The sequence below is a fragment of the Gymnoscopelus microlampas genome, assembly GCF_963454915.1.
Source record: "Gymnoscopelus microlampas genome assembly, chromosome: 22".
NCBI classification, from domain to species: Eukaryota; Metazoa; Chordata; class Actinopteri; order Myctophiformes; family Myctophidae; genus Gymnoscopelus; species Gymnoscopelus microlampas.
In genome coordinates, this window is record NC_139959.1 from 39,924,076 (window position 1) to 39,945,684 (window position 21,609).

Below are 21,609 nucleotides of genomic sequence, written 5' to 3' on the forward strand. Positions count from 1 at the left end.
ACTTTTCAGCTCCCGCTTTAAGAAGACATCAAGTTCAGCGCACACGTCATGAAGCGAAAGCCAGACTGTTGTCTGTGCGGAGCAGCTTCATCAACAGCGTTTCACATCCTGTCCTCAACAGCGTCCTGGACGAACTTTTCCAGAAGAAGGTGATTATCAAAGAAGAGTATGATACGGCCCACAGGGAGCCAGAGAAACATGAAAAGGCACGTTCTGTCATCGATACAGTGATGAACAAAGGAACTGATGCAAGTTCAATCATGATATTGTTTCTCTGTAAAACCGACCCATTCCTCTCTGAACATCTTGGGTTGATGTAGAACTGTACTGATGTACTTAAAATACCTTCAGTATCCAGGTTACTGGATCCTGCTTCTTTGTTTTGGATGATCATCCAGAGGTACTTCAAAGTAAATGAACAATGACAGTGCAATGCCTTGCTCAAGGACACTTCAACAGGGTGATTGGCTGTTGCATGAACACTCATTGGCTGTTTCATGATTAAACATATGATGCTGGACATTCATTGGTTGTTTCAGGATTAAACATATGATGATGGACACTCATTGTTTCAAGACTAAACACATGATGTTACATGGACACTCATTGGCTGTTTCAGGATTAAACACATGTTGTGTACAGTGACATATATCCCCCTCCTCCTCCCGCCCGGCTTCCCTACCCTCATTACGGTCTAATGCTCGAACTAATGTTCATACTGTATAGACGCTGGACGATGTACCACGGTGGACCCAGAGACTGTGTGGTGGTGAGCAGATACTTTACCACTCACTGAACCACCTGAGCACCATGACAGGTTGTATAGAGACTAATGTTTATACCAGGGGTCTACAATGGTTTTCAGGCCAAGGACCCCTTAACTGAGAGAGAGATGTAGCAGGGACCCCCCCCCCCCCCTCCCTCACTACATTGTTTACAGTTGTGTTGCTGATTAAACTTGTTCATAGATTTCATAGAGAGCTTCATAGACTATCATCAGTGTTAATTCATTTCAGACGTTTAACCACTTAAACCTTCAATAATTACTACTTGATTTGCTCCTCCCCCCCTACACTAAATCTCTTTGCCGAAAATAGCAGATCTACAAGCTCACAACGCTTTGCGCTGCAAGGCGTTGTGAGCTTGTATATCTGCTATTTTCGGTTGATGTTTCCCCTCAGAATAGGGAATAGGGATGCTAGGATTCAAGTGGTTAATGTAAAAAAATAAACATCCTATCGCACAAAGATTTGGCGGACCCCCTAAAGTAGCTCTGAAGACCCCCGAGGGGTCCCGGACCCCCTTTTTAAGACCCCTGGTTTATACAGTGATTGTTTTCACTCTACAAGATCTGTATTTGCTCTCATTGTTTCTGTTTGTAACTAAAAGTTAAAGGAGAATTTTGGACTAAAGTTTTATTACCTTTTCTATGATGTTATGATATCTTAGTATGAACGGTACAGTAGAAACATTTCATAACTCCACCCCTGGTCCGCTACAGCTTAAAATGTGCGCGGATAGGCCTTAGGTTAGATCACATATTTTAATAGCTTTTTTTTTTTTTTTTTTTTTTTGAGATCTGATGTTCATAGTGACAGAACACTATGCAACCAAAAAAAAAAAACCTAAGTCTCGCTAGATGAGACTGAAATCTCGAGATTTCAATCTCGTCTATAGTGAGACTTCTGTTTTTTTGGGGTTTTTTTTGGACAGTGTTCTGTCTCTGTGAACGTCAGATCTCTCAAAAAAAAAAAAAAAAAAAAAACTATTAAAATATGTGATCTAACCTAAGGCCTATCCGCGCACCTTTTAAGCTGTGGCGGACCAGGGTTGGAGTTATGATTTTTTTCTACTGTACCATTCATCCTAATAATAATAATAATAATAATAATAAACTTTATTTGTATAGCACCTTTCATGACATGAAATGCAGCGCAAAGTGCTTTACAGAGCAAGAATACAGTTACAGTTACAACCAATTTAACAATAAAGCAAACAAAAATAGAATAAAATAAAATAAAAGCAAAAGCATAAAACAAAATTAAAATAGGCAATACAGTGAGGACTTAAAAATCAACCAAAGAATCAGCTAAAAGCAAGAGTGAAGAAATAGGTCTTGAGCTGTGCTTTAAAGCTATCGACAGAGGCTGCCTGTCTTAGGTGTAATGGGAGTTTATTCCACACTGTTTATTCCACACTAAGATATCGTAACATCATAGAAAAGGTAATAAAACTTTATTCCAAAATTCTCCTTTAATGTTATATTTCAGTTTGTTAACGTGTTAAAGCTTAAATGATGGTTTTAGGCCCTGCAGTGGGAGAACAATGATGTGAGAGTCGACACAAATTACTGAACGTGTCCAAATCCAAAGCTTTCTGCCACAAGGGGGCCTCGGTCATTTTTCATCTTTGTTACAGATTATGAAAGTACAGAATGTAAGATTTCAAATGATGTTTAATAAATTAAAAAATATGAAAATGTCTTATCAAAATGTAGCATTTTGTATCACCTCTCAGGCCCTGTTAATGGGTGTGAACAACAGGTCAACTCAACCCCTGTGGTGGTTCACAACCTGTGGGTTGGGATCCCCAGGGTAGTCCCCAATGATATGTGGGGGGGGGGGGGGGGGTCCTCAGATGATTAGCTTAATAATACATTGTTTTATCACTCAACAGTAAACAAACCAACATACAAGTGTTGGTGTATACAGGGTATCTGCACATTTATAAAGTGACAATTTAATGAGTTTTAGGACCTTTTAAGACCATTTTAACACCTCTGAAATGAAGTTTTCATTGCATCAAAAGTAATCAACAAACTTACTATATAAAAAAAAGGTCAAACATTTACCAAATTGTCAAATATTACCTAAGAAAGAGGCAAAGATGTTGATGTTGAAATTAGCTGATTGGCTATTTTCAGAAGTTTTATCTGTGGAGTCAAACTAAATGTAATGCCTCAATTCCTACAATTCCAAGTGCTTGTCAGGGTTGGGGGTCCCCAGTTCACATATGATTATTTTTGGGGGTCTCCAGTTCACATATGATTATGTTTGGGGGTCCCCAGTTCACATATGATTATTTTTGGGGGTCTCCAGTTCACATATGATTATTTTTGGGGGTCCCCAGTTCACATGATTTTTTTGTGGGGGTCGCGGCCTGAAAAGATTGAGAACCACTCCTCTAAAGAAGAATCTCTGCTACAGATAATCAGGTCAATTACCAGGTTCATTATCCTATTATATATTTAACAAACCTCTGTCCGTCATTCTGTCTGATCCACATTTTCCTCCTCAGTCGTTTTTTTCACTTTCCCAAAAGTGTATCAGTTTTTTTAGTTTTTGGGAATGGTCCTCACAGGCAATGGGATCTGTAGTCGTGGTTGCATTCCCATAGCCCGGATAGACTGCGGTGGGTGAAAAAGGCGAGTACGGACTAGGCTAGTTTATATCATACTATAATTCTAGTAAGGGCGTAGTGGTGAGTAGGTGAGTAGGTGAAGCTACCTGGTTCTCCTCAGTGGCTGGAGCAATTGCTCTGATTTTGCACACAGCCATTGACCATTACCATCTGAACTTAACTGTGAAGCCCGTTTTTCAATTTCACCAAATCTCAGCTTCTTATTAGAGTTTTTTTTGTCAAACACTGTCGCCATGGTTACGGGGCTGCCCAGGTATGGGACGAACTGCCTCCCGGGTTGCCAGATCATGTGCGCATATCCCCCCACGGATGCGTCGACCGGGTATGGTCTAGTAGTTATTATAGTTATATATTTTGATTATGTTAAAGATGTACTGTGATATTTATGATAGTCATAATGGTGGAGGGGGTTGTCTTGTTTTGAAAGATAACAGCTTGTTAATGACATTCTCCTTGCTTATTGGTTTTGTATTGATGGATATCTATCTATCTATCTATGGATGATCCACAATGCAACATTGAGCTGTAATCTATGTATGGAGGGTGCCATAGAAATGTAGGAATCATTATTATATTATTATTAGTTATTTATAAGTGCCAACAGATGTTCTTTTTTAACCTTTGTTGTTTATTTTATAACCTTTTTTTAAATTGTTCAATTATTGCATTTACAAGTTTTCTTCCCATTTAGTCTCAGTGTGTCACCATCCTGTTGTGTCCAGACGCCCCCTGGTGGCTCAAACAGCTACTGCGGTGACCATGTCACTGGATTTCTGCTACACGTGTTATCCTCGGTTTGCTTCACACACAGTTCTTCCTTGGCCTCCAGGGAGTGTGTCCCTGGAGGTCAAGGAAGAACTTCTCCCCCCAAATCTTCAAATAGGCTTGTTACAGCGCCACCATGAGGGCAATGTTTGGAAAACAAGTTTTTTTGTAGAGTTGTTCCGATACCAATACCAGTAGCCTATCGTAAAAGCTGCTGATATACTGCCTAAAATACTGGTATCAGTATCAGCGAGTATGTTAGTCTGTGCATTCTGATATCACATGATATTATTGTAATTTATAGTCATCAATGATTTAGTGTTTTGAACGCTTCAGTTGATGTTACACACGCACATTTCCACTAGGCCAAGGATGAACTGCCACCCTAGCTTATTTTTGTATCGGCTTCATGGTGGCGCTATAACTGGCCAATTCCCATTTTGGCCTATAACTCTTGAACAATAGGTCGTACGATCACAATCGTTTTTTTCCCATGGATTCTTTGGATCATGACGCAACTCCACATATATGAGTTCACCTTGACAACTAGTTGACATTAGTTCACTGGACAGAATCTGTTGGGAGTAATATTTATTTTTAAAAAGGTAAAAATCTGCCTCCTGGCGGCGCTACTACAGGCCAATGTGGGAGTGCGTGTTCACGCCGATCGGTCCAAAGGTGCCGGAGATTAGCTGTCCACAGAGGGACAGAGGCACGGACGGACGGACGGACGGACGGACGAACAGGGGGAAAAACAGTCTTGACCTGGCGTAGACAATATAAATAATCAATAACTCAGTGAATAATATGCAATGAATATTCAATGGAAACAAAATAATGACTGATTGAATCTAAAGATTAACAATGTAGTTTGTAGTTTATTAGCAGTATGTGCTCTAGCTTACTATCCTACAGTGGGGGTGAGTGAGTGGGCACTAGTTTTTACATTTTTACAAGTGGTTGTTGTCAAATAAAACCTGTTAGAACAGGCCTTGACCACACTGTCCCAGTTGATTTCACTGTGTTATCCCTTTTCTGTCAATACGCCTTTTATTTGTATTTTTTGTTTTCCTGTCAATATGCCTTTTTAGCCACCAGACTCTGTGCTTGTCCATCCATGCTACACATTACAAAACTATTATGGCGTCTTGTATCCACATCCGCAACAAAAAATAAAAATAAAACTGTTTTCCAGTATCCAATATGCAGCTGAAACAGCTCTGCTATAAGACTGAGGAGATAACAGATCTTAAAGGATTTACTAAACGCCCATCATTTGCAATGGGATTAGCCTAATACAGTGACTAGTCATGGTTTATGGAATAACACAACACACACGGTGACTTAAATTATCTGTGTGATTTTAAGATTTTTTTGGCTATTCAAAAATAGCAAATCTATACAAGCTCATAGCGCTGCACCGAGTGCCACGCTATGAGCTTGTAGATCTGATATTTTTTGAAAAAACTTGAAAATGTGTGCAAATCTTTGAATATATATTTTTAAAGCGAACATTTGTAACTCAAATCTTTGCTTCTGGGGGGTCCCTGGAGCAAAACATTTTGAGATGGGGGTCCGCGGCCAAATATTTGCTTTAAAATGTTTGCTTAAAAAAAATATATATATTCAAAGATTTGCACCCATTTTCAAGATTTTTCAAAGAATAGCAGATCTATACAAGCTCATAGCGCGGCACTTGGTGCCTCTGTTAAATAGTGAATTCTCCATCATGTTCATGATAACATGCAGCTTTAGTCCAAGTGAAGGAACAGCTAATCTACACCAGTTCTCCATCATGTTCATGTCAAGGACCTCAAATTAAAGGACAATTCCACCCAGTGTTTTTCTTACCTTTAATATGATATGATATCCTAGGACGAGTGGTAGAGTAGAAAAAAATCCTAACTCCAAACTGAATCGACCGCAGATAAAAACCTGAGCCTATGGTACTTGCGTTAGATTGCATAATAACTTTTCTTTTTAAATGCGGTCGATTCAGGATGGAGTTATGAATGTTATCTGTACCACTCGTCCTAGGATATTATATCATATAAAAGGTAAGAAAAACACCGGGCGGGATTCTCCTTTAACCCATTCAGACCTGAAGCCCATTCTAAAAACACATTCTAAATCCTGACCTCAGTTTACTTATAAATATTTATTCAAAAATGACAACAAATGTATGTTGCTATATACTGTACATAAATACATAAATTAAATGGTGCATTTTATATAGAGCATTTATCCAAAGCGCTTTACATAGATTGTGCATTACATTCACACACACACACACACACACACACACACACACACACACACACACACACACACACATTCACACACAGATGGAGGAGGAAACCATGCAAGACACAACCTGCTCATCAGGAGCAGTCAGGGGTTCAGTGTGTTGCTCAAGGACACTTCTACACTAACTCTGGGGGAGCCCGGGATCAAACCGGTTTCCAGTTCACTCTACCAGCCACTCTACCCCTGAGCCACTGCCCCCCCTGTACATAACAACAACATAGCAACAACAACTCTAAAAGGGGTTCCTGTCCTGAAAGGTAGAGTTACAAATAGGGGTTCCCGCCTAAATTGAGTTAATATGTATTTGGCCGCACACGTACATCTGAACATATACTTTGTGCCAGGGACCCCCATACAAGATCTGTGTTGTTAAAATGTATTACAAATATCCACATTATTTTTCAAGATATCTTTAAAAATATCAGATCTACAGACTCACGCTCTATTTGTGATCAGCTGTATAATCTACGTATACATTAGGTTAAAGCGGTCACGCTGATTTAGATGCTTTATTAACTCATTTTGTTGGGGACCCCCTGGAAACCCTTTAAGGACCCCTGGGGGTCCCCCGGACCACACTTTCAGAACCACTGAAGCTTTATCCTTTTGCTTTTTATATGAAATATCAGAGAGACTGGTAAGATATGATGGAAGATGATTCTGAACATAATTTGCTAGTTTGACGTCTTCAAATGCTCTGATCTTAACATAACAACCAGGGAGGCGCTCGCTGGCCTAGCGGTCCAGGTGCGTACCACATATAGGCTCTAATGTAGCCTGACGGCGCGTTGCGGGTTCGAATCCCGATCCCGACAACCTTTGCTGCATGTCACTCCCTCTCTCTCCCTGTTTCCTGTCCATCTTCACTATCTCCTATCAAAAAAGACACAAAAACATATTTAAAATAATAATACTAATAACCAGAACAATCTGAAGGAAAGGGAAGGTGCTGGTGATTTACAAAGGGTTGTACTCTCTCTGGAGTGTCGGTCAGAACACAAGGAGGAGTCAGGATATAAAGTTCAACCATTTACTGAAGGCTTTAGGCCATACATGGGCAACCGGTGGCCCGGGGGCCAAATGCGGCCCCCACCTTCACTTAATGCGGCCCACAGGTTAATATCAGAATACTGATACATTATTGATTTCAGCTGTTATGATTCCTAACATGCAAACATGACCCGCTTTAATTACTTCAGTCTATATTATAGTAGCTTAATGACTAGTATTAACATTCTATTGTCTTTTTTATGTCCAATGTATTTGTATTTAAATTCATAAAGTTAACATAAGTATAACTAAATGCATTTGAAATGAAATAAAAGTTACTTTTAAGGATTCCAATTCAGTAATAGCAGATCTACAAGCTCAAAACGCGTCGAACTGCGACGCGTTTTGAGCTTGTAGATCGGCTATTTTTGCTACATCTGTGTGACATAGAATGGGAAAGTACGGCATTAATTTACAAAAAAAGTTAAAATACGGAGATAAGGTTTCTGCCCTCTGACAGTATATGTAATGTGTCCCTCTGGAGTGTGTGTAAATATAGTGACCCTCTACATCATCAAAGTTGCATCACCCCTGCTTTAGGCACACAGCATACAGATACAGAGTGTATACAGCGTGTGTGGTTTCTGAAATAAATCAGGAATATATACAATCAGGTGTGTATACTGTACTAAATATGACATCAGTCACAAACACAGTGAAACAAACACAGCCAGGTAATAATATAATGAACCAAACAGTCTCTGCTCTCATCCACAGCAACAACATCAAAGGGCTCCAACAACAACAAGGCCCCTGCAGCCAGGTGTAACAACATGTCTTATATATGTATATATATAAGACATAATAATATATAAAACAGGCCTCATGGGTAAAGTGTTCCATCAGCTTCTGATGACTGACAATGACAACATATTGTAACCGTCCACTAGAGGGCGACGCAGCATTGTCTTACTATGAGAAACACAGACACTCTGACAACCTGTGGTGTAAAGTAACTAAGTACATTTACCACAGTACTGTCTGTACTTAATACCTTTGTACTTGTTTTACTCAAGTATGTTTTCAAATACAGGCCCTTTTATTAGTACTTCTTCCACCACAATGTAAATAATGTCTATCAGAGGAGGGTCATGTTATTTATATCATCATCTATCATTATAAATGAATGAATGACGTCACTTTGTCTCTTATTGTCTCTGTAGCCGTGTGTACACTCACCAGTGGTGTAAAGTAACTAAGTACATTTACTAAAGTACTAATTTTGAGGTATTTTTACTTTACTGGAGTATTTCCAATTTTCAGTACTTTTACTTCTACGTCTAAGTTTAGTTACTAGTTACTTTGTAGATTTTGATTATTATTATGAAACATACAGTAACCACTTCAGCCCTATATACATTTACACCATTTGAAAATAGCAGATCTACAAGCTCACAATGCGTCGCAATGCGTAGGTGGACGTTTTTTTAGGAGACAGGAAGCAGGTTGGAGTCTATTGATTCCAATGGAAGAGTGAACGTGAACACAGCTTCTGAACCATTCTTTATCTCCATGGTTACTGAACTAAATATTGGACCCGATCGACACAAGACACAATATTTACAACATTTTCATTCTAAAATGGCTTTCTTTAGAGACACAAATTAGGACCTTTCTCTGTCCCAGCAACACTCATAGAGGGCTCTGTCCCTTATTTTAACTCTACTCTGTCCCAATAAGATGCTCTAAAAACTGATTAATGAGATTATATATGTGAATATAGTACATCAAATCACTATGGATTAATTAAAAATGTAATAAAATGTGCAGGAGGAACCCCTAAGGGGGGCAGGAGGAACCCCTAAACCAGCGGTTCTCAAACTTCATGTGAAGGACCCCCAAATGGACACTTATAAGCCCGCGGACAACCATTTGAAAAGATAAGCCATGGACCCCCATAAGAGAAGATGTTTACGGCTCTAGCAGTGATTCTCAACCATTTTAATTTTAAGGACCCCCCAGTTTGACATGCATTATTAGGCTACGGACCCCCATTTAATGGTATTTCTATCTCTGGGACCCTAATTCATATTGTAAAATCAATGTTAACTTATCTGACATTGTACAAATGGAACCAAATGGACCGTTATGGAACCAAATGGACCCTAACGGGTCCATTTGGTTCCATTTGTACACTCTCAGAGTTACAGACCCATAAGGGTCCATATGGTTCCTATCCATCATTTAGCTGGGGACCCCCTGGAACCCCCTCAAGTACCCCTGGGGGTCCCCGGAACCCACTTTGAGAACCAATGCCCTAAACCTTAGAATGTTCAACACGGTGATGTGACCAACTTCCCTTAAACAGGAACAATTTACCAGAGGCAGTTTGTGTAATAATAGAACATGACTTTATTAAACAACTATGTAATACATGGATTATTAAAATATCAGGCAATAGTCAGTAAGACAAAGATGTTATCAAATAAAGTTACAGTTACTCTCCTAATAAGGAAGGGCGCGTCGGCCCGTAAACCAGGGTACTAATGGGGAAAGAGAAGGGGAACAGGCCTGGTACCAAACTCATGCAATAAAACATACTAATCAATACAAAAACATGCAGTGTCAGGGATTAACATACACACCAATAAAACCAAAAGGTCCCACAGTGCAGTCCCAAGAGAGGAATGGAAGGCGTGTGTAACAGGGCGGACCCGGCCTTGAACACGGTTACACTGTAACATAAGGAGAGGAGAGAAAAACAATTAAAACCATGTCACTATGAAAGAAATCTAACATCTATGCCTAACGTACCTACTATATGCCTCAAATGAACAAACTCAAAATAAACAACAACTCAAAGTAGAATAACAGTGGAAAACAGTGGCTGGACTGACTGGTCCCTTTAAGGAAACAGACAAAACACATTAGTTGCCAGCCCTAGTATTTCAACATAATGTAAACACTGTATTCAAATCATTAAAATAAACAAACAGCATGAATCTACTTTGCTTTGCAGTGAATGCACAAAATGCAGCACAATGCAGGGACAAGGGCGGGGGACAATTCCAGCCCCACAGCTACAAGAAGAAGACAGTGATGTTACAAAACTAATAATACATTAAAACACACAAAGAGGCAATGTAGAGAATGTATATGTTGTACCAGTATCTCCAGGTGTCTAGATACAGCACAGCAGTTAGTTCACTAGAGGTAACTTCATTTGTAAACTGAAATGAAATAAAGACATTTGAATAAAATCGAATAAAACAACAATGTTGATACAAATTAAAGTGCTATAGGCATGGTAGCATCCATGTGCTCAAACAGTACGCTAGCCGACAAAGACCAGCAGTAGCGCATGTGCTCAAACAAACAATAGGTTAGCAGTAGCATTAGCTGCAACAAACAAAAGGGTAGCCTTACACATGGTTATGATGTGCTACACAAAGTTGAGCTTTGGCCTACCATGCGTTCTCCTTCACCCTTCATGAGAGGAAACACCATCCTCTGCAGCAGAGTCAAATGGTTCTCTACTGGGAGGAACTAGACTTTTATACTTCCTGGTCATGTGACTAGGTCAGGTGCAGTGGGTGCACCATTCACCTAGATTCCCACACTTATTTTACACTTAACTGCATGGTGGTGTTGCGGTCACTGAATAGCCATTCGATCCACAAGCTCACTGAAGCTCACAATGCACTGTGATCTAACGCGTTGTGAACTTGTAGATCGGTTACTTAAACAAGCCATAAACACGACAGACGACAGAGGCCGACTCGTGGCAGACTAAAGCCTGGTTTGTACTTCATCGCATGGCGGTGTTGTGCACCGAACACAGCAGATCTACAAGCCCACGATGCGATGCATACGTAACTTTATATTGTGTTCAACTTTGCATGTTTTGTATGAACGATTGAACATGTGAACTATAAGTCTGTTCTCTCACTCTGCTATCAGTTGATCCTCTGGAACCGCCTACTGTCAATGTATTTATTTTTTTCACTCTTTTATTCTGTGTTATCGGGCTTATTTCAGACCTAAAGTTATGCTAATTACTCGGGCGGGGCCTAGTTTGGGTATTTTATTAAACAAATACATACGCTGTCATTGTGAATGTATTCTACACATTGTACTGTATTTAGAACTAATGTGACTGTGGTCTGCTATGATGTCACTCTGGCTTATTTGGGTCTTGTGTCCCAATGTTGTTTCAACCAGTGGTTCTCAAATGTTCATGTCAAGGACCCCCCCAGGACCCCCCTCTGTCTGTCTGTCTGTCTGTCTGTCTGTCTGTCTGTCTGTCTGCATACCTCAGTATGTCTCTCTTTGTGTCGATCCTCTTTGTATGTCTGTCTGTCTCTCTCTCTCTCAGTATCTGTCTCTCTGTCTTTGTGTAGCCTATCTATTGCTCCGTCTCTCTCTCTCTGTCTGTCTGTCTGTCTGTCTCCCTCCTTCCTCTCTCTCTCTCCATCCCTCTGTGTGTGTGTGTGTGTGTGTGTGTGTGTGTGTGTGTGTGTGTGTGTGTGTGTGTGTGTGTGTGTGTGTGTGTGTGTGTGTGTGTGTGTGTGTGTGTGGTGTGTCGCTTACAAGTCGCTTATAATAAGCAGACCTGGCAACGCTGGATGAAAGGTCCTGGGGTGTGGTGATGATGATGATGATGAGGAAGATGAAGGGTCTTCCATGGCAGGGGGGGTTTGTGGGCGTGGTCTGGAAGGTGATGAAGGGTCTTCAGTGGCGGGGGGGTTTGTGGGCGTGGTCTGGAAGGTGATGAAGGATCCAGCCTGCCGGAGCCAACATGGCTAATGTGAACAGAGACATGATGAGGAAACTCTTCTGTAAAAACAACAACAAAAACAACAAAAACAAAATGAAAATAATGCATTTTATTTATATTGCACTTTATTTTATTACAGGGGCAGCAGTGGCTCGGGAGGTAGAACGGACGCTTGGCAACCGGAAGGTTCCCAGTTCGATTCCGAGCTCCTTCCCAGAGTTAGTGTCTAACAAGTGTCCTTGAGCAAGACACTGAACCCTTAAAGAGTGGTGGACAAAGTACTCACATTTTTGACTTAAGTTAAAGTATCAATACTGCAATATAGAAGTAAAAATCAGGAATTCAAAATGTACTTGAGTAAAAGTATAAAAGTATTGGCATCAAAATGTAGTTAAAGTAGAAAGTAGTCATTATGCAGAATGTCCCATTTAAGTTTTCAAATGTAGAAAAATCTTTTGAAAATAGCAGATCTACAAGCTCACATTGTGATCTGTTAATGGCCAAAATGTATACAGGGCTGAAGTGGTTAATGTATGTTTTATGATAAGAATACAAATCTACAAAGTAACTAGTAACTAAAGTTTTCAAATAATTATAGTGGAGTAAAAAGTACAATATTTGCCTCTGAGATGTAGTGGAGTGGAAGTAATTTTATTTACCATTTACACTTGAAACAAATCTCAAAGTGCTACAGTACAGCATAAAAAAACACATCTGCATAAAAACAACACATCTAAAAAATAAAAAATAAACATTCTCTGTGGTAATAATAATAACACAAATATTTCCTTCAGGGTTGCAGATATTTTTACTTTGTAATAATTACCTGCACAATGTTACATGCTTTTGATTTAAATGTACATTTAAATTAAGTTTTATTATTGTAATGAACTGAATACATTGCAGACCTGTGAGGGTCCATTTGGTTCCTTCTCAAGGAACCCTGAGGGTCCCTGGACCAGTGGTGTAAAGTAACTAAGTACATTTACTGAAGTGTACTTAAGTACAATTTTTAGGTATTTTCTTTTACTTTAGTGGAGCATTTCCAATTTTCAGTTCTTTTACTTCTACTCCACTACATCTCAGAGGCAAATATTATACTTTTACTCCCCTAATTATTTGAAAACTTTAGTTACTAGTTTGTAGATTTAGATTATTGTCACAAAACATACAGTAGCCTAACCACTTCAGCCCTATATACATTTCAGCCATTTGAAATGAGCAGATCTACACGCTCACAATGCGTCGTGATGCAAAGCATTGTGAGCGTGTAGATCTGCTATTTTCAAAAGATTTCTATCTATCTATATATACAATTTGAATCCTGCGCCATGTCGGTTGTCAGTATGTACGAACGTTGTATGTTGCCAGTGTGACGTAATCTGACATCACGCCAGTGTGACGTAATCTGACATCACGATGAGACGGTCGTCCCGAATATGGACACAACGCCAGTGTGACGTAATCTCACGACCCTGACATCACGCCAGTGTGACGTAATCTGACATCACGATGAGACGGTCGTCCCTATAAATTCTTAACGGCTGGAGATACAACGCCAGACATTGCGCCAGAAACGCTCATTGGAGACCACAGAGGCCAGAGGTAACTACTTGCCTCCATCAACCCACACACACCACCACACAACATTGGAGCACCACTGCCCATTCAACTACCTCACATCGAACTCTCTTCTCTTCACAGCTCAACCAATAAACTGCTCACTTCATCTCCTGCCATTTGGTCTCTCTTTTAACATTGTACACCACTGCACACTGCTCACCCCTGAAGCTTTCTCTCTGACAGAAGAGACTCACCCCAGCTGAGATCTTGTTTTTAGGAGGTTTGCTGTAAATCCAGGACCTGCTGTCCTGCAGAATCCTCTTTGGTGGTCTCAGGACCACAGCCATCTGTGCTGGACCCCTCCTCAGCATCCTGAGGACCCCCATGGAACTGTCTGTCTGTCTACCCCCTCAGGCAGGCAGTGAGACAGGCTGTCTGTAGGGTTGAGGTCCAGTAGAGTGTGAGACGGTCAGCTCACAGAGACATGGTTTATCTCCAGAGCTCTGCATGGAGGATCCGCCCATTAAAGGGATATTTCACTTTATAACATGTTTTGGGTCATTTTAAAGGGATAGTTCACCCCCAAAATTACTTTTTTTCCTATGTATTAGTCACCCCATGGAGACTTCATGGATATGTATTTGTTTTTGTCTCATTCCTAAGACAATAATTGACGACTTAGGGTCTGATAAATATCACATATCTAAATACTGAATCAAGTCATTTGAAAACTGTCTGTGGTGAGCCTGAGTAGACTTTAAAATGACCCCAAACATGTTTGAAAGTGAAATATCCCTTTAAATGTCCTCCTGTCTGCCTCCCCACCTGGTCTGTCTGTCTGTCTGTCTGTCTGTCTGTCTGTCTGTCTGTCTGCCTGCCTGCCTGTCTGCCTGCCTGCCTGTCTGTCTGTCTGTCTGTCTGTCTGTCTGCCTGCCTGCCTGCCTGCCTGCCTGCCTGCCTGTCTGTCATATATATATATATGTATATATATATATATATATATAGCACGGCACTTAGTGCCGCGCTATGAGCTTGTAGATCTGCTACTTTTGAATAGCCAAAGACATGTAAAATGACACAGATGCGTTTGGTTGGAAAGGAACAGGGAGTTCTGGCAGATTAATCTTCATGTCACATCAGGTTTTCCTGTTTTCTGTCTGTGGGACAGCAAACCTGATTAGATCTGACAACATCCACGTGTTGTTTGACAGATTCAAACAGAGACATGATAAGGCTGCAGCAGGCGTTAAACCCTCGCTACATTTAGTCAAGTACTGTACTTCTTGAGTACAATTTTGAGGTATTTTTACTTTAGTGAAGTATTTCCAATTTTTCAATAAGTTTACTTCTACTCCACTACATCTCAGAGGCACATATTGTACTTTTACTCCACTACAATTATTTGAAAACTTTAGTTACTAGTTACTTTGTAGATTTAGATTATTATTACAAAACCACTTCAGACCTATACCTGTGAATATATACTTTGGCAATTTGAAAATAGCAGATCTACAAGCTCACAACGCGTCGCTTTGCGACGCGTTGTGAGCTTGCAGATCTGCTATTTTCAAAGGACTATTATACATTTGAAAACTTGTGAAATGGGACATTCTGCAAACAAACAAAGACACATTAATGGACACAACACTGATGACAGAGCTGTCAAACATGTCTATGAAGCTATCTATGAGATATATAGACCTATAGATTTATGAAAATGTTTATTAAGGAAATAAAATCAATTGTAAAGTCTGGATAAAACCTCCTTCACTTGAATGGAGTGTAATTACTACTGCAGTCTGTAGGAGGTGAAACACACACACACACACACGCACGCACGCACGCACGCACGCACGCACGCACGCACGCACGCACACGCACACGCACACGCACACACACACACACACACACACACACACACACACACACACACACACACACACACACACACACACACGCACTGTACGTGCTGCCGTATAACTTTTGGAAGAAACCATTACCACAGGGAAAGGGGGTGTGTGACTTTTAGAGGAATGATGTATGACAAAATGAGAAGAATATGTTTGACTCATAATGATATAAAATGATCATAACTACATATTATAGAGAACATTACAATAAGTAAAAGATAGAATAAATACACATATTAAAACTCTGTTTGTAGCATAATTACCCCCCCCCCCCCATCTCAGGCTGAATGTGATGACGTCACGGCTGTACTGTGCAGTAGGAAACACCCTGGGTTGCCATATCTGCGTATTATAAGCAGCTCTGGGCTTGTTTTTCTGTAAAGTATCTTGTAAATATTGGTATTTGTGGGTTGAGGTGTTTGTTAGGCTTGTTTCTAAAGTTGTGTTACTTATTGTTTGGACTTGTTTCCTATTGTTGTTTTTAAACCAATGGTTCTCAAACATTTTCATGTCAAGGACAGACAACATAATAACCTGTATTTGTGCACAGACCCCCATCTGAACATATTCTGTGTCAGGGACCCCCATACAAGATTTGAGTTGTTAAAATGTTTGAAACATGTTTTAAATATTCCACTTCCTTTTCTAAAGATTCTTTTTTTTAAAATAGCAGATCTACAAGCTCACAATGTGTCGCATTGTGACACATTGTGAGCTTGTAGATCGCGTGCGTGTGTGGTGATTTTTTTAGATTAATACTTTTATCAGGTTTTACTAGCATTGTACAATGTCATCCATTACAACACAAAGAGTAGGCGTACAGAAATGACTGAAGCATCAGAAACCTTTAAACAGAGCAGATGTCATTTCCTGTGTTTTGGTGAATTTTGGGAGTTTGATACCAAATCCAGGAGAAATCAAAAATGTCATTCCAGGAGTCCTCCATGAGATGTGGTTGAAATGAAGGAGACTCTGCAGAATCCAGGAGGGTTAGCAGCTAGTCTCTTCTTTTGGGCTTGTGTTCATAGACCTGGATGCTTGTTTCTGTCACACAATCTGGCAACACTGAACTGAACACTGTCAGAAGTAGGAGGAAAAACACAGTCCTCCTTCAGTTCATATAGGGTGAGAGATTTATGTTAATTTAATATGTTTTATATTATGTTGTTAAAGTTAATGTTGTTTAAGTGTGTTATAACTTATACTAGAAACCTTCAGTATTGTTTACAAAAGTGTTTCTAAACTTTGGATGGAGCAGTTTTTACTTTCACTTTCTACTTGTTACCCTGTCTGTCTGTCTGTCTATCATCAGGGATGTGTTAATAATGGTTTTGTTTGTTTGTTTGTTTGTTTACACATTATCTTTTATATTAATATGTTCGATTCATGTTCATGTGTTTTTTCCACTTAAACCCTCAATACTTAAACTTGACCTTTGGCTCTGTACTTGCTCTGCTCTTTTTTCCCTTTACACCAAACCTCCTCACCAAAAATAGCAGATCTACAAGCTCACAACACGTCGCAGCGAGTTATGAGCTTATAGATCTGCTATTTTCACAGAATGTTCCTCCCTAGAATAGGGATGCTGGGGTTCAAGTGGTTAATGTAAAAACATATTTTAGAATAAATAACAAAGTTCCTATCACACAAAGATATGGCGGCCCCCCTGCAGTAACTATGAGGACCCCCTAGGGGTCCCGGACCCACTGTTGAAAACCCATGCTATAGGGAAAGCGGCTTTATGTGACTTTTTGGGGTATGATCTATGACATAACTAGAAGATTATATTAGAACACTGTTATACAATGTTTGTAGCTACATACCAGTATAAAATAATAGATAGTCTACTGTTTAAAAAATAAAAAGTATGTTGTTATTTTTTTAGATTCAATGGTCATGATGTCACTCATATCTTGTATTCATCATTTCCTGTTTCCTGATGTATTTCATTGACTGTAACGTTGACAGGTTTAATAAAGACCTAAAGATGAGTCAGTGTGTGGAGAGAGAGGAGGAGGGATCTGACAGACCAGAGTCTCTAACATCCAGCTGTGTGTCTATGAAGAGTGACCGGTCTAAAGGAAAACCTCCTGAACCTGGACCTTCACACACACAGTATGTGAATCAGATATATTACACACCCTGGTATACACCCCCCCCCCCACCCCCCCCAGCATATGTTTTGGATCACACTGAATGAGCTTGTAGATTACATGTTGGTTTCCACGTGTCATCATCATTTTAATGATGAAAATGAATTATATAAATATGAAGTAATGTAATTTATACACAAATAACTTGACTCTTGTCTTTGTCTGTTTGTCAGGACAAAAAGACCAGCAAAACCAACCACTGATGATGAAGACTGGATATGTAAACGCTGTACCTACATGAACACTGCTGAGGATTTAAGATGCAGACGCTCATACTGCAATATGACAAAGATCTTATCCACAAGGTAACGTTGTCTCTCTGTCTGTTTTCTTTCTTTCTTTCTTTTTTCTTGGTGAGAGGAGGAGGAGGAGCATGATAGGAGGAGGAGGAGCATGATAGGAGGAGGAGGATGATAGGAGGAGGAGGAAGAGGAGGAAGAAGAAGAGGATGATGATGATGATGATGGTTTTATGTCTTTATAAAAGATGTTTAAAGCTGATCAGAGATCTGTACACTAAACCTTTGACCTTTAAAATGTTGATTGATTGGATTGAATTTGTCAATATTTATGTTTACACAACAGTTACTATTATTATTACCTGTAGTGGAAAAAGTACTCAGATGTGTTTGTTTTACTAAAGTAGCAATACCACAAGTATTTATTCAAAATGTTACTTGAGTAAAAGTACAAAAGTATTGATATCAAAATATACTGAGAGTACAATTGAAATGAATTATTAGCTGTAGATCTGCCACTGTCTGCTATTTTCTGCAAACGTTTGCCCCGAATACGGATAATGGTTTAAGTGGTTAGTGTGTGTGTGTGTGTGTGTGTGTGTGTGTGTGTGTGTGTGTGTGTGTGTGTGTGTGTGTGTGTGTGTGTGTGTGTGTGTGTGTGTGTGTGTGTGTGCGCGCGCGTGCGTGTGTGTGTGCGTGTGTGTGTGTCAGTGGTGGAAAAAGTACTCAAATGTTTTACTTAAGCAAAAGTATCAATACTGCATTATAGAAATATTTTGTTACAAGTAAAAGTCCAGAATTCAAAATATACTTGAGTAAAAGTACAAAGGTATTGGCATCAAAATGTACTTAAAGTACCACAAGTAAAAGTACTAAATTATTTGAAAATAGCAGATATACAAGCTCACAACGCGTTGCATCGCGACACGTTGTGAGCTTGTAGATCTGCTATTTTCAAATAGCCTAGGTATAAAATAGGGTAGAAGTAAAAGTATTGGAAATTGGAAATACTCAAGTAAAGTACACTTAAGTAACTTAAGTACAGCACTTAAGTAAATAGTAAATACTTAGTTACTTTCCACCACTGGTGTGTGTATAATCATTTTTAGTTTTATTTATTTTTTATTATTTGTGTGTGGGAGGAGGGGGGGGGGGGCTAGTTTACAGTATGAAGAAAAAAAACCTGTCATGTTTCCACCTGTATAGATATATCATATAATATGATGTCATATCATAATAATAATGTGTTCCTCATTGTTTCTCCCTCCTCTTTCTATGTCTCTGTGTTTTTTCTATCATTGTCTTTCTCTCAGCTGGTACTCCATCACAGCCCTACCTCTCTCTGCAACAGACATGATGAAGTATTGGCATAGAGACATCACACAGGACTACCGTGACTACTATGTCCGCCTGCTGTGAGTGTTCATCACACAGAAAGCAGAACCAATACAATGTGTTCTCACCATCTTCTAGACCCCAGACCAGCTGAACTATTATCACTTATTATGATGATTGAATCTGATGTCTGACTTTGTCTCTTTCATTCTCTGTGTGTTGGTGAGCAGTGTAGAGGACGTGTCAACAGGAGACCCAGCTGAGGACATAAAGGACATGGTGACTGATGCTCAGAACATAGAGAGGAACATATATGAGTCAGCTAACAACGAGGTAAGAACCTAATATTCTCTCCATGACATTTATTTACATGTTCTAATGAATACATGAACTACAATGTAGCGTGTAAGATTTAATTGTTCATCATTCAATGACATAAAAAAACAAAACAATAAACAAAAATGTGTCTAAAATAGGGATGCCAGATAACCACATGAACCCTAGCGTCCTTATTCTGAGGTGAACATTCCACGAAAATAGACAATCTAAGCTTACAATACATCACAATGCAACCCGTTGTGAGCTTTTAGATCAGCTATTTTAAGCAAATAGATTTGGTGTTGAGAGAATAAAGCATCAGGCCTAGTTCAGAGCCCTGGGGAACCCCGTTCAACTATATATAAAGGGTTAATTATCGTTGTTGTCGGGCAGAAACCTTGTATCTCCACGTTTCACCCCCCATAACTTAATGCCCCATTTCATCATAGAAGAGTGTCACTCAAAAGTAGTGAAAATAGCAGATCTACAAGCTCACAATGCCTCATGATGTGACACGTTGTGGACTTGAAGTTTAACTTTATTAATAATATAAACCCTTTATACTTAAATTGAACAGGGTTCCTCAGGGGTCTATTCTTAGCCCTCTACAGCCCCTCTATAGATCTAAACGCTATTGTGAGCTTGTAGATCTGCTATTTCCACTGCATGTTTTCCCCAGAATAGTGAAGCTAGGGTTCATGAGGTTAACAGTGTTCTACTTACATTAAACTGTTCTCTTATACCCAGTGGTGGAAAAAGTACTCTAATGTTTTACTTAAGTAAAAGTATCAATACTTCAATATAGTACCAAAAGTAAAAGTACTCATTATACAGATTGTCCTATTGTAATACTTGGCTCTGAGATGTAGTGGAGTAGAAGTAAAAGTAAAGTAATTGGAAATACTCCAGTAAAGTAAAACAAAATAACGAAATAATGTACTTAAGTACAGTACCTGAGTGAATGTACTTAGTTACTTTACACCAGTGCAGAAAACAAAAACAAAATAAAAACATTTTCCAAGCTACATACAGTTGGCGTAAGAAAGTCCTGAGAACACAAAGAGCCTGACATGTTTTAACATGATAAACAGATAGATAAATAGCATTTTTTTTATTATAGTGTCCTGCACCACAAGATGCCCATCCCGCACAGGGCTTACAAGCAGTGGTGGAAAAAAGTACTCACATTTCTTACTTAAGTAAAAGTATCAATACTGCAATGTAGACATCCAGTATTCAAAATGTACTTGAAAAAGTACTAAAGTATTGGCATCAAAATATACTTAAAGTACCAAAAGTAAAAGTACTCATTATGCAGAATGTCTTATTTCACAAGTTATCATTATATCTAAAATGTATTAAAATCAAGCTCACAAATCAAGCTACAAGCTCACAATCGCGACGCATTGTGCAGCTTGTAGATCTGCTATTTTCAAATGGCCAAATATATATAGGGCTGAAGAGGTTAATGTATGTTTTGTAATAATAATCAAAATCTATAAAGTGAATAGTAACTAAAGTTTTCAAATAATTGTAGTGGAGTAAAGTTACAATATTTGCCTCTGAGATGTAGTGGAGTAGAAGTAAAAGTAATTGTAATTGGAAATACTCCAGTAAGTAAGTACTATAATTTTCCAAATCTAACCCTCAATAATGAAATCAAGCAATTTTAAGGCAGAAACTGGTGGTAGGTGGAGATTAATAGTGTGGGTGTGATCATTTTGGTGGGGGGTCTTTTTTAACAGAGCAGATATAATGTCCTGTATTCTGGTGCATTTTAACAGGGAGTTTGATACTTTAACAGGCTTTACTAACATGAGAACATTATGGGTA

General features: G+C 39.2%; 1 protein-coding gene across 1 annotated transcript in view; it reads left to right on the plus strand.

Annotated features, from left to right (window-relative positions):
- LOC311039013 (uncharacterized protein) overlaps positions 1 to 21,609 on the plus strand; it is a 165,937-nt gene that overhangs the window by 45,072 nt on the left and 99,256 nt on the right. The gene's annotated exons all lie outside the window — the stretch shown is intronic.